The 14,535-nt window shown below is 41.5% G+C and overlaps 1 protein-coding gene across 2 annotated transcripts in view; it reads right to left on the bottom strand.

Moving 5' to 3' along the window:
- LOC126480712 (BCL2/adenovirus E1B 19 kDa protein-interacting protein 3) overlaps positions 1-14,535 on the bottom strand; it is a 296,896-nt gene that overhangs the window by 5,936 nt on the left and 276,425 nt on the right. The window lies entirely within an intron of this gene.

The following is a 14,535-nucleotide window of genomic DNA, read 5'->3' as shown; positions in this document are numbered from 1 at the left end:
TGTATTCAGGGAAACTCTTAGGAGGAGGATCCAAATAGCCTATGTGGTGTGTAACAGGCTCACCCTTTAGTCATGCTGCATAGCATACTGAGTCTCAAAAATACATTTCATTTGTGTGCAGTGCCTGTTTGGTAGTGCTCATCCCAAAGACTCAAACTGTGCAGTGAATAAATATCAGCTGGTAAAATGACTTAGGTACTTTCAGTTTTGGCCATGCCTTTAATGCACATAATTTTCCATCAGATTTGAACAGAGTATTTGATATGGCTGGATGCCTAAAATAGATTTTACAGTAGGAACAACTGCAGGGTTAGGAACCATGAGCTGGAGTGGTCTTTTTGGAACATCACAGTATTTGACAAGCATATTGTATAGATTATGGGGCAACTGCGATTGGTATAAGATATCACTGACATAATCAAATTTCAGTTAGGCTGCCAAGGCCTTTGTGGTGCTGATTTTTGACAAGGGTATTTTGAAGCTGTTTGCAAATTGAAATTTCATGACCAAGAAAGAATATTTTAAGGCAAGGGGAAGGAGGGGGGAAGGGAGTGTGGCTTGTAAATTTTCAAGGATTTTGTGATGGTGGACATTGATCAATTTCAGATATCTGTAGTCCAGCATAGGGAGAATCAGATGTGGAAGGGGTAGCATCTTAAATGACCTCCTTGGTGACATGTAAATACGTTAGTTTTTTAATAAATCAACCACACGTGAACCGGGATAGTGCTCTTGCAGTTAGTGAAGTATCAGAACTACAGCACTGAACAAATTATACAATATGTTTAAGAGCACTGAACTCTGTGGTTAGTAACTTTAAATTTGGTTTAATCAACGTACGTATTTACTAGGCGTGCAAAGAGCTAGAAAGAGGTAAGATCTCACCTTAAGCACTCAATTAATGGTGTTAATGTGACCATTTAATTAGGAATTTAAATCTCACTGCAGCTTGAAATTTGGAATAGTTTTTCTTGTGTGCCAGGAGTAATTCGAGGACAAAAAAAGGCTCGACCTCTCAACCAACCGCGCAGTTTATCTAGAAATCTACATCTGTGAGTAACGAATAAATTATTACATATCAGTAACATAATACTATTACTGCAGCGTATACATACTTAAAAGGAGGAAGTTCCCTGCAGGGTCTTAGATGCGTTTTAAAGATCTTTATTGTCTGATGCATGTGTAAACTGTGCGGGCGTCAAAAACTCGCCATATTAACAGAAGAATGAAGAAGCACCTCTGTCTTTTAAAAAACTTTCATTACTCGTTGCCTACATTCTTCCTCACTTCTAATCCAAGCATTCTACTGTTACTCCTAAGTCACCCCTAAAATTTTCCTTCACAAAATGTTAATTTCAGTGTTCTGTAAATGCGAAAGTTTCATCCTGCATAACTGTTTGTATATCAGAAATTGCCTTCATTTCAGTATTTTTTTCTCCATACTGTCACTGCCCATGCAAACGTAAGGGGGCAGAGCAAAATAATTAAGAGCCACACCCCGCACCCCTCTTACGCTAGTTAGAAATCTAATGCAAGAACTGAGAATTGTGCCTTGCTCTTTATTACACCACTTTCGAACTGTCATGCACGGAGAGAGAACATACGAAAAACAGGAAACATTCAACAGGGACAGCACTAAACTTGACAGAAGTTTTCTGTGTATGGAACGGTGTCATAATTTAACATAACTGTCACTGAACGGTAAAAAGTCAACATTTCGGTTTTATTCACACAATGATACCGTAGTTATTTTACAACATGACGCGGCTCAGTGCTTAGGAAATCCGTTATGTTAACTGACTGACCGCGTTAGCCCACACACATGTATTAGTAATGAAATTGCTACTGCAACCCCATTCCTTTTCGGAAAAGTTGGCAAATCGCAGAGTCTGGCACGTTCTCCCGAAGACTTCTGCCGATTATCACCTACAGTGAGCGTAGATACTATATGTGAACTGAATGAACTAGTTCCCCCGTCGGAGTCGGGCAGAACCATACAAATTAGAATGACAGTATGTCTAGAAAAGCACTGTGGTTTCTAAGCCATCTTGGTTATCTGACTGCCGGCCCAAAACTCCATGACGCCCATCTTTTGTAATTCGCGCGTGACGCAGCAGCTGAGACGCATCGTACGTCGCAGTGCTCCCAACCGCAACGCAGGCAGGCAGGCAGCAATGCTGTGGCCAACTGCGCCAACCGCAGACCGCAAAGGGCGTGCTGCATTTACTGCAGCATAAGCGAAATCAATTCACGACTGAATTAAACACTACAGCGCGTGATTGATACCAAGGGAAACACAGCGACTAATCATCTTCTTTGCAAAACTATTTCTGCTTCCGTTCTACACTCTATAAACATATGCAATGTGTTTGGTTTATGTACCTTGTCAAGAACAAAGATATCTTTTTGGTCATGGGTATTTTCCCCCTCACGTCTACACAAAATTATGTGACTGATGATATTCTCACGCACTCAGAAAAAAACTTCCGAGTGTAGGATTCATGCAACAACTTAGAATATTACATGTTCAGTGCCGGGACAATATCAGTTCAGTCTACAAGCAGTACCAAATACAACGTTATAATAGCACTCGTTGAGTTTATATCGGGAAGTGATTTTATGTGAATTAGTATGAACGAACGCACAGTTTTAATGATTTGAGAGATCTCCTGAAATGTACTATTAAAATACGTGTTACGGAGTGTTTTGTACTGTAGCTGATCCGATGAAATGCAGGCAATTTCACATTAAGATATTTTATGCAGTTCCAGGAAATTAAAGTTACCTTTGCAACGTACTAATGTCAAAGTACAGTCAAGATGACCAAAGCCATATCATGCCAAACGTAAAGACTAGCAAATAAAAAATGGTTGGACAATCGACGGAAAGCACTCTTGTTTAGTTGCAAATTTTTTTAATAGGAAAATGCCGTTATTATCTTATCCTGCGCTAAAGTTCATCGTTTACTATTTCGGGTGTTTATAAATCTTCCTTTCGTGTTTAATTTTATTTGTTTGCGTTTCTCCACTTAATCTGTTTTCTGTTCTTGGAGATGGTTCAGCAAACACTTTTGTTAAGTTTATTCAAAGAAAGGAACCTCTAATTTGTCCCGTACCGAGAGAGTAACTTAACGGGTGGAATATCTTAATTGATAGACATCAAGAACTACCGGTATTGCTATCTTTCGAATCTCTTAACAATAGTCTTTCGTTAGAGAAACTACTAACATTCTTTGGTCCCACTATGAAACGATCCTAGAGAGATTACGTAGCTAAAAGTAGACTAATAACACGTTACAAGGATGCGTAAAACAAACACCGGTATCCGAGTGCACCCGAGACGGAAACCCTAATAAATCTGAACATACAGTACTATAACAACTACTGCAGATCACTTGGCTCGAAGTTACGGTCACTACTGTAAAATGTATTAAGTATTGCGTGACTGCAGACGAAATCGAGGCCGACGTAAAGCTGCCCCTAGGCTGGCGATAGTATTGTACAATACGAAATGTTGCACAATATTGTTGACATACTAGAGACGCCTCTAAAGATAACACCTTAATTCAGTAGGCAGCACTGAAAGGGGGAGGGAAACCAATGCACCGGGGAACAGTCATGGTGTCTCCGCGCCTAATGTGAGTGTGCGTACGCCGCCTGCGCTGGCGCCAGCTGCGCCGGCGGATTATAAATACACGCGGCAGCGCCGCACAGGCGCAAGGTCGGGCATCACGCCACTGCCACCTTCCCCCACCGCCGCTAGCCGGAGGCGGGCTGTGAGTGGCCGGCCGCGCTGCGGGCAACAGCACATGCGTACTGGCAGGACTACCACGATTAACGGTCGCCGCGTGGCTCACGTCGTCTATGCTACATGTTAAGGCTAACGTGCCGTAATCAAACACAGTTTCATAAAATTAAGCTGTTTTCTGTGCGGTATGGCCCCCGAAGGTTGAAGATAGAGGGTATGAATGACCATCCTTTTTACAGAAAGGATAAATACAGCAACAGAATTAAGAAACTTGCTATGATCATACAATTTATTAATCACCAAAGCAAAATCCATAATGGATGTTATCAATAAGATTCTCCACACTGCCGATAACAAAGAATAGAAGTGTCATGCAAACATTTCAAAACAGGTTTTATTTGCTCGGGAAATAAAATGTTACAAAATGATCTTTACGACTTCGATCACTTATAATTCAGAAATGTTAATAGAAGGGTTGAAATGGTCACCCACATCTAGTTTTTTCCCCTTATTTTAGGGTAGTTATCGACGAAGATGGCAGCCCTCACCAGCAAATGGCACGATCTGTGGAATGGCTAATACAGATCAAATCTGAGAGCGAAGTTCAGGGGACAGGGGTCTAGGAAATCGGAAACGTCAAGAAGAGGAAGAGGAAGAGTTCTGGGCGTCCGAGCACGAGTGATACAGATGTGGAACGGGCGCAACAGGATTCTCCCGAGCCCAACCGGATCCATCCGTCTAGCGTCTCGTCAATTGCAGCTACCACCGCCACGGTGCACAGGATGCTCCACAAGAAACTGAACCTGACTGCAGATCAAACCGCAAAGCATTTGCAAATGGTCCCATCGACATGACCCGGATTATCTGAGAATGGCGATGTTCACAAATGAAGGTTGCGTTCACTGTGTACGGTAAGGTAATCCGACACAATGTTAGGATTTGGGAATCTGAGGACTCCCACTATCAATTGCGCGCGACATAGCAAAGATAAACCTATGGTGTGATCTGCTTCATAAGCTCGTGATAGGACCATTTTTCTTTGCAGAGGCATCAGTAGACTCGACTGTTTATGTGGACATGCTTGAAGGGTTTGCATTTCCACAAATCGAGAAACTACAACCTCACATCATGCTGGAGCAGGTTGGGCCCTCCTACTAGACATCTATCGTTAGAAAGACTTCGCCAATCCAGCTACGTGAGAACGTCCAGAAATGGTCCCAAGGTCTCCAGACATAGCCCCCCCAGAAGATTTTTTCTTTGGGGTTTTGTGAAGGATGCTTGCTACCAGACCTCAATGCGAGACATGCATGAACTGCAAGCTGACTGATGTAATGTTAGTAGTTCATATTATACCGTCAGAGCTAGCTGACATTGCAACAAGCTGCCCTAGAGTTCTGACGAACCGGTAGTACTTAACTGGCTGTCGTAAAACCCGTGCATAATACACTGGTGGTGCGATATTCTGAAAGACAACGCCAAACCACATGGCTGTCAGAATGTGTCCAGCCGAATGGCAAATGCTTTCTCTGTGTTTACCCACTTTGACAGTCCTGTCATTGATAGGCTGAACAGGTAAAGACCCATCAGTTTTGGGGTTGGTTGGTGAATACCACAATGCCTTACTAGACGTTGTCTTACTGTGGATGGTGTACCCTTGCCTTCATCGGATCGCTGAAGTGCTAATCCAGCCAGTTGGAGGGAGACCTGCAGTTCAACGTGGTTGAATTGATGTGACGTTTTTCTCATATATAAGTCATTGAAAGTTGTGAAAGAAGTTGCAGGTGACAAAAGGATCTCAGGACCGACTGAGGACTGAGCTTTAGGCCTGTGGTTTTGTAATCCGTTACCCACTGAGCCTCCAAGCTATTTACCTTTTCAATCACAGGCTAAATATTCCCATACTCAGTGTCTCGTAAGTGGAAAGCAGCACTGAACTGGGGTCTATGACATGTTTTTACAGCCTGTTATGCAGTTCTGATCAACAGTTTTGATCAATCGTGTTTCAATCTCAACCGGGAAGTGTAGAAGGTTTACTTCAGCTAATTGTAGCTTCATAAAATACTATTAAATACTGTTCAATGAGAGTTATTTGATATCGTTCACGTGAAACTTCATACCATTACCAGCTGCTTGAACTACGAGTTCCATTAACTGCTGGTGTTGGTGATTATGAAAGCGGAAGATTAGAAATCATTAAATATGGAAGACAAACTCTGATTTGACAAGATTGAGGAAGGAAAACCATGTTTCCTTTTCGACTCAAACATCCCGACATTTGCCTTTACACATCTGGAAAAACCACGAAAGACGTAAATATGAATGGATGGACCACCGCTCCCAATCGTCATTTCAAATGCCTTGGCCATCGCCTTATCTCTGAACTCTGTATTCGAGAGGAGCAGAGCCCAAATTATGGGGCATTAGTTGGGCAAGTCTACATCAGTTCATGACAATGTTGAACGGTCCCTCCTCCTAGAACAACTATAATTTAAGTGTATTTTTTTCCAGTCACGGTCCAAAGCAACTAGAGTACCATCACTAATGACTTCGATATGGACGAGACACTGAACTAGTCGTCTCGTTTCCTTAGTTAACTACGAAATGTTGTCACTGGCAGATTTTAAGAAAATGAACTATTCTGAGCAGTTTTATCTTGTGCACTGTAAAATAATACCCATAACTGAAAGAATTTTATATTTATGGGGCCTATCACGAAGGTTAAATGTCTGGCATTTGAAAACCATAATGGGGTTGGTGAGTGGAATGCTACTGGGAAGATTTTGAGAAAGCACGATGGATACGTGAAATAACCACATATAACACATTCCAACCAAATCTAGAATAATTCGATATATTGCAGCTATAGTAGTTTCAATGAATCTGTCTATGAATAATCTGTGACCCGAAATCACACACATCCCATACGTTTCCTTGGGGCAGCGCGACAGTAATTCTCGAATCGGAATTCTAAATATATCATCATCATCATCATCATCATCATCATCATCATCATCTAAGACTGATTATGCCTTTCAGCGTTCAGTCTGGAGCATAGCCCCCCTTATAAAATTCCTCCATGATCTCCTATTCAGTGCTAACATTGGTGATGTTAAACCTATTACTTCAAAATCATTCTTAACCGAATCCAGGTACCTTCTCCTTGGTCTGCCCCGACTCCTCCTACCCTCTACTGCTGAACCCATGAGTCTCTTGGGTAACCTTGCTTCTCCCATGAGTGTAACATGACCCCACCATCTAAGCCTGTTCGCCCTGACTGCTACATCTACAGAGTTAATTCCCAGTTTTTCTTTGATTTCCTCATTGTGGACACCCTCCTGCCATTGTTCCCATCTACTAGTACCTGCAATCATCCTAGCTACTTTCATATCCGTAACCTCAACCTTATTGATAAGGTAACCTGAATCCACCCAGCTTTCGCTCCCATACAACAAAGTTGGTCGAAAGATTGAATGGTGCACAGATAACTTAGTCTTGGTACTGACTTCCTTCTTGCAGAAGAGAGTAGATCGTAGCTGAGCGCTCACTGCATTAGCCTTGCTACACCTCGCTTCCAGTTCTTTCACTATGTTGCCATCCTGTGAGAATATGCATCCTAAGTACTTGAAACCGTCCACCTGTTCTCACTTTGTTCCTCCTATTTGGCACTCAATCCGTTTATATTTCTTTCCCACTGACATTACTTTCGTTTTGGAGATGCTAATCTTCATACCATAGTCCTTACATTTCTGATCTAGCTCTGAAATATTACTCTGCAAACTTTCAAACGAATCTGCCATCACAACTAAGTCATCCGCATATGCAACACTGCTTATTTTGTGTTCACATATCTTAATCTCACCCAGCCAGTCTATTGTTTTCAACATATGATCCATAAATAATATGAACAACAGTGGAGACAGGTTGCAGCCTTGTCTTACCCCTGAAACTACTCTGAACCACGAACTCAATTTACCGTCAACTAACTGCTGCCTGACTATCCATGTAAAGACCTTTAATTGCTTGCAAAAGTTTGCCTCCTATTCCATAATCTCGTAGAACAGACAATAACTTCCTCCTAGGAACAGGGTCATATGCCTTTTCTAGATCTATAAAGCATAGATACAATTCCCTGTTCCACTCATAACACTTCTCCATTATTTGTCGTAAGCTAAAGATCTGGTCCTGACAACCTCTAAGAGGCCTAAACCCACACTGATTTTCATCCAATTGCTCCTCAACTAATACTCGCACTTTCCTTTCAACAATACCTGAGAAGATTTTACTCACAACGCTGATTAAAGAGATACCTCTGTAGCTGTTACAATCTTTTCTGTTTCCATGTTTAAAGATTGGTGTGATTACTGCTTTTGTCCAGTCTGATGGAACCTGACCCGACTCCCAGGCCATTTCAGTTATCCTGTGTAGCCATTTAAGATCTGACATTCCACTGTACTTGATGAGTTCCGACTTAATTTCATCCACCCCAGCTGCTTTATTGCACTGCAATCTATTGACCATTTTCTCCACTTCCTCAAACGTGATCCTATTTCCATTATCATTCCTATCCCATTCTACCTCGAAATCTGAAACATTACTGATCGTATTTTCACCTACATTGAGCAACTCTTCAAAATATTCCCTCCATCTGCCAAAGGCATCCACAGGATTCACCAGCAGTTTTCCTGACCTGTCCAAAATACTTGTCATTTCCTTCTCACCTCCCTTTCGAAGACTGCTAATTACACTCGAGAATGGTTTTCCAGCAGCTTGACCCATAGTCTCCAACCTGTTTCCAAAGTCTTCCCACGATTTCTTCTTGGATGCTGCAATTATCTGTTTGGCTTTGTTTCTTTCTTCAACATAACTTTCTGTGTCTACCTGGGTTCTGGTATGTAGCCATTTTTGATACGCCTTCTTTTTCCTTTTACAGGCTGCCTTGACTGTATCATTCCACCAAGCTGTTTGCTTCCTCCTACTTTTACACACTACTGTTCCAAGACATTCTTTAGCCACTTCTAGTACTGTGTCCCTGTACCTTGTCCAATGACTGTAATTGACTACATTCAACTAACTGGTACCTTTCTGAGATCGCTGTTATGTACTTGTGCCTGATTTCCTTATCCTGAAGCTTCTCCACTCTTATCCTCCTACATATGGACCTGACCTCCTGCACTTTCGGCCTCGCAATCCCAATTTCACTGCAGATTAAATAATGATCCGTGTCATCAAAGAATCCCCTGAATACACGCCTTCCTGAATTCCTGATCTGTTATTATATAGTCAATGACAGATCTGGTTCCCCTGCCTTCCCAAGTATACTGGTGAATGTTCTTATGTTTAAAAAAGGAGTTTGTGATTACTAAGCCCATACTGGCACAGAAATCCAAGAGTTGTTTCCCGTTCCTGTTGGCCTCCATATCCTCTCCAAATTTTCCATAACCTTTTCATACCCTTCTGTTCGATTTCCAATCCTGGCATTAAAATCACCCATGAGCAGAACACTGTCCTTGTCCTTTACTCTAACAACTACATCACTGAGTGCCTCATACAAACTATCCATCTTATCTTGATCAGTCCCTTCACAATGCGAATATACTGACACAATCCTAATTTTCTTGCTAGACACTGTCAAATCTATCCACATCAGTCGTTCGTTTACATACCTTATTGCAACTACGCTGGGTTCCATTTCTTTCCTGATGTAAAGCCCTACACCCCATTGTGCTATTCCTGCTTTGACTCCTGATAGGTAGACCTTGTATTCTCCCACTTCTTCTTCTTTCTCACCCCTTACCCGAATGTCACTAACAGCTAAAACGTCCAGCCCCATCTTACTTGCAGCCTCTGCCAGCTCTACCTTCTTCCAAGAGTAGCCCCCATTGATATTAATAGCTCCCCATCTCATTACCATTTGTTTGCCAAGTCGTATCTTAGGAGTCCCTGGTTTGTCAGTTAGAGGTGGGACTCCGTCACCTCCAAAGGTCCGAGGCATTTTGCTCTGATTGTTGCCAACATCATATTTAAAGTACCAGGGAAGCAGGTTGCTAGCCTTACTTGCCCCGAGTCCCACTGGGTTTTACCCCTAACTGCTGAAGGACTAACCGGTGGATTTGGTAGTCTTTGCCGTATGAACACAAAGGTGACCACGAATCAGAATATGTCCGAGATGCCCAGCCTTATTCCAAAGTAACTGGTATCCCGACTGTCGGGACCACTTACTTGGCCACTCATACGATGCCCGTGGTTCATGAACTAGGACATGACTACAGGAACCCACACCATGAACCACCTAAATATATGTTATCGATTAATTGTTCCTTGTTTCCTGTTTATGTGGCACGTGGTTTATTCGAATATTCCGCCACATCAGCACTGTTAAGTGTGATAATTTCCTTTTTAACTTCAAATACAACCGCAACAAGTAGCGCATCGAATGTGCCTATAATAGCGGATTACTTGAGGTTTTGGCACTATTTCGTGAGCGTCTTATCGCCGTTATGACCTTCCTTATCTAAGTTTCCCGACCTGCTGTGCCTTGCTTTCGCTGAGACTGCATAGAACTTGCACTTTTTAGCTGTAGCATTCTTTAGTACAGTAACGCTGGTTACACGTGCAAACACGTTTTGCTCTTTGTATTTTAATTTTGTTTCGACACTGTAACTTTAGGACAACCATAATCGTTTCCTTTTCTTGCTGAATTTCGACCATTTTTTAGGCACAGACTTTCAACAGGACTTGCATTTTGTACTGTTATGACTGCAAATACAGAATAAGGGAGCTTCGATAGTGTACAGGGTGATAACACTTATGATTGTTTTCGTAGTAGCGTGTAGGCTTTTCTTCAGTCTTCAAATAACAGAGATTCAAAGAAGCGACATTACAAAGAAATCAATAAAATTCTTTTAGAATCTGTTGTTGTGGTCTTCAGTCCAGAGACTGGTTTGATGCAGCTCTCCATGCTACTCTATCCTGTGCAAGCTGCTTCAACTCCCAGTACCTACTGCAACCTACATCCTTCTGAATCTGCTTAGTGTATTCATCTCTTGGTCTCCCCCTCTACGATTTTTACCCTCCACGCTGCCCTCCAATGCTAAATTTGTGATCCCTTCATGCCTCAGAACATGTCCTACCAACCGATCCCTTCTTCTGGTCAAGTTGTGCCACAAACTCCTCTACTCCCCAATTCTGTTCAATACCTCGAGAGCCAGTCCTGACAAAACTGTACATCTGGTGAGCAAGACGTACGAGACAGGCGAAATACCTCAGACTTCAAGAAGAATATAATAATTCCATTCCCAAAGAAAGCAGGTGTTGACAGGTGTGAAAATTACCGAACTATCAGTTTAATAAGTCACAGCTGCAAAATACTAACGCAAATAATTTACAGACGAATGGAAAAACTGGTAGAAGTCGACCTCGGGGAAGATCAGTTTCGATTCCATAGAAATGTTAGAACACGTGAGGCAATACTGACCTTACGACTTATCTTAGAACGAAGATTAAGGAAAGTCAAACCTACGTTTCTAGCATTTGTAGACAATGTCATCGGCGAACCTCAAAGTTTTTACTTCTTCTCCATGGATTTTAATACCTACTCGGAATTTTTCTTTTGTTTCCTTTAGTGCTTGCTCAATATACAGATTGAACAGCATCGGGGAGAGGCTACAACCCTGTCTCATTCCCTTCCCAACCGCTGCTTACCTTTAATGCCCCTCGACTCAAAACTGCCATCTGATTTATGTACAAATCAGAAACAGCCTTTCGCTTTTCGTATTTTGCCCCTGCCACCTTCTGAATTTGATAGAGTATTTCAGTCAACATCGTTAAAAGCTTTTTCTAAATCTACAAATGCCAGAAAAGTATGTTTGCCTTTCCTTAATCTATTTTCTAAGATAAGACGTAGGGTCAGTATTGTCTCACGTGTTCCAACATTTCTACGGAATGTAAATTGATCTTCCCCGAGGTTGGCTTCTACCAGTTTTTTCATTCGTCTGTAAAGAATTCGTGTTAGTATTTTGCAGCCGTGGCTTATTAAGAATCTAGCTTTCACGTATAAAACAGCTTCAAACCTATGGTTAGTTTTAAACGAGTTATTGTGTTAACATCTGACGTTAATGTTAGCAAGAAAGTTTCGAAACTACTTGAGGAGTTCGTTGGAAGACAAATGTTTTCATTAAGAAACGCTGGATGAATATAGTACCGGTAATTGCGCTCCGGTTTTAGCAAAAGGTAGTGTGTGACGCTTCTCGAAGTTCACGATGCCGTATCTCCTGAACTATGAGTCTTACAATGATACAATTTTGCAGGTGCATTCAGTGATATGTGGACTGTCTGTAAAATGTATTATCAATAGAGCGGGTAGCAAAGATGCGATACATTAAAACATATCTGAGCTGAATTTTACTGCATGAACAGTGAAAATGTAGTAAGCAATTAACTTTTTTCCATTCATCAGATTGTGGGGTTGTCAATGAAGTTTCGTGACGGTTAGAAATTATTCGTAAAGTTTGTTGGTACTCGCTAAGTGCTTTCATTCTCAAATTCTGAATGAATGAAATCCAGGTAATTTTAGTCGACATCGTCAGTTACACTACCTTAAGACACACACACTTTCTAACAGTAATACTTGTCTCATTGTGTTAAAATTTTCACTTTAGATTATCTCTCTAAACTCTCTCGCTCAAAACTGACGCAGAATATTGAAAATCAAATTTTTGTTGCTTAAGGGCATCTATATTCCGCAAGCCACCATACGGTGTGTGGCGGAGCGTCTTTCAGCACTGCCGATGATATCGCAAGGAACATTGCCTGCTTTGTCTATAAGTAGGTGGAGAGCGAAACAACTGACACGATAAGCCCGTGTTCGACGGAGCAGATGTGCTGTATTCAGGTCACTTAACAATGATCGAAAGACTGCTCTGCGCCCCTATCATTCCCTGCTAGAACTTTTAGATGTTGTGTTGTTGAGGCAGATTTTATCTCCGTCTAAGAAAATCCAGCAGGAGGTCGCTGTAGGGAACCAGACATGCGTGTCCTAATTCACAGCACGCGATCATGCCACGAACCACTTAACCGCCACCACCGATCTGAAATACGGACAACATGCAATGGATTCATAACCTTCCGTAATAGACGCATAACGTCGGCGCCCTTTCATGGCGCATTTGTTGTTTTGCAAATAGTATCGTAAGAAAATATGCTCACTGAGGAAAATATTAGTCACTCCCTTAAAAGAACAAAATGGCCGCTTTGGTACAGCGTAGAACTGGTGCCAAACTGCCATGTGACTTTCCACCGCTGATGGAAGTATATAGATGGGGTATACATTCCGTATTTTGACAGATGGTACTATGGACCAAAACAAGACAAAAAATGTCCAGTAAACGTCAACTCTAAAATGCATATCTTAAGAACTGTGAACAACACCCTACTGTCAAATGTATCTTCTGCTGCACGCACTTTGCTATTACGAACGATATACAAAATGCAGCAAGAAAATGAGTCCACAGCATTCTGTTACGGCGAAACAGCACAGCGTTCTGGATATTTTTCAACATGCAAGACGGACTCCAGGGTTGCTTCCACTTGCCATACCAGACCACAAACTTGTTATTGTTGCCTTCAGTCCTGAGACGGGTTTGATGCAGCTCTCCATGCTACACTATACTGTGCAAGCATCTTCATCTCCCAGTACTCACTGCAACCTACATCCTTCTGAATCTACTTAGTGTATTCATCTCTTCGTCTCCCTCTACGATTTTTACCCTCCACGCTGCCCTCCAATACTAAACTGGTGATCCCTTGATACCTCCTCCTAGTAAAGTTGTGCCACAAGCTCCTCTTCTCCCCAATTCTTTTCAATACCTCCTCATTAGTTATGTGATCTACCCATCTTATCTTCAGCATTCTTCTGTAGCACCACATTTCGAAAGATTCTATTCTCTTCTTGTCCAAACTACTTACTGTCCATGATTCACTTCCACACATGGTCACACTCCATACAAATACTTTCAGAAACGACTTTCTGACACTTAAATCCAAACTCGATGTTTAATTTCTCTTCTTCAGAAACTCTTTCCTTCCCATTGCCAGTCTACATTTTATATCCTCTCTACTTCGACCATCATCAGTTATTTTGCTCCCCAAATAAACACGAAATGGTTCCATTGCATCTAATGTATGCATTGCATTTACGCAGAACAGTGAATACGGTTTACGGTAACAACACTAACAGGCCATTAAAATATTTCTGGGTTTTGAACGTTTTAATTGTATAAAATACTTTAATTATAATGCAGAAGACTTTGTAGTCAGGGCAGTCATAGCCTGGATATATCATTTTGAAGATCAAAGCGCTTCAGCTGTAAGTACTTTATTTGTAAACATGGCCCGTTTCACAGTATTTTAGCTGTCTCTTCAGGTGCGAGCAATAAAATGAAGTCATACAGAGAGAGAGAGAGAGAGAGAGAGAGAGAAAAAGAGAGAGAAAAAGAGAGAGAAAAAGAGAGAGAAAAAGAGAGAGAAAAAGAGAGAGAAAAAGAGAGAGAAAAAGAGAGAGAAAAGAGAGAGAAAAAGAGAGAGAAAAAGAGAGAGAAAAAAGAGAGAGAAAAAAGAGAGAGAAAAAAGAGAGAGAAAAAGAGAGAGGAAAAAGAGAGAGGAAAAAGAGAGAGGAAAAAGAGAGAGGAAAAAGAGAGAGGAAAAAGAGAGAGGAAAAAGAGAGAGGAAAAAGAGAGAGGAAAAAGAGAGAGGAAAAAGAGAGAGGAAAAAGAGAGAGGAAAAAGAGAGAGG

Source organism: Schistocerca serialis, chromosome 5 (genome assembly GCF_023864345.2).
Source record: "Schistocerca serialis cubense isolate TAMUIC-IGC-003099 chromosome 5, iqSchSeri2.2, whole genome shotgun sequence".
NCBI lineage: Eukaryota > Metazoa > Arthropoda > Insecta > Orthoptera > Acrididae > Schistocerca > Schistocerca serialis.
This window is presented reverse-complemented; position numbering and strand designations above follow the sequence as displayed.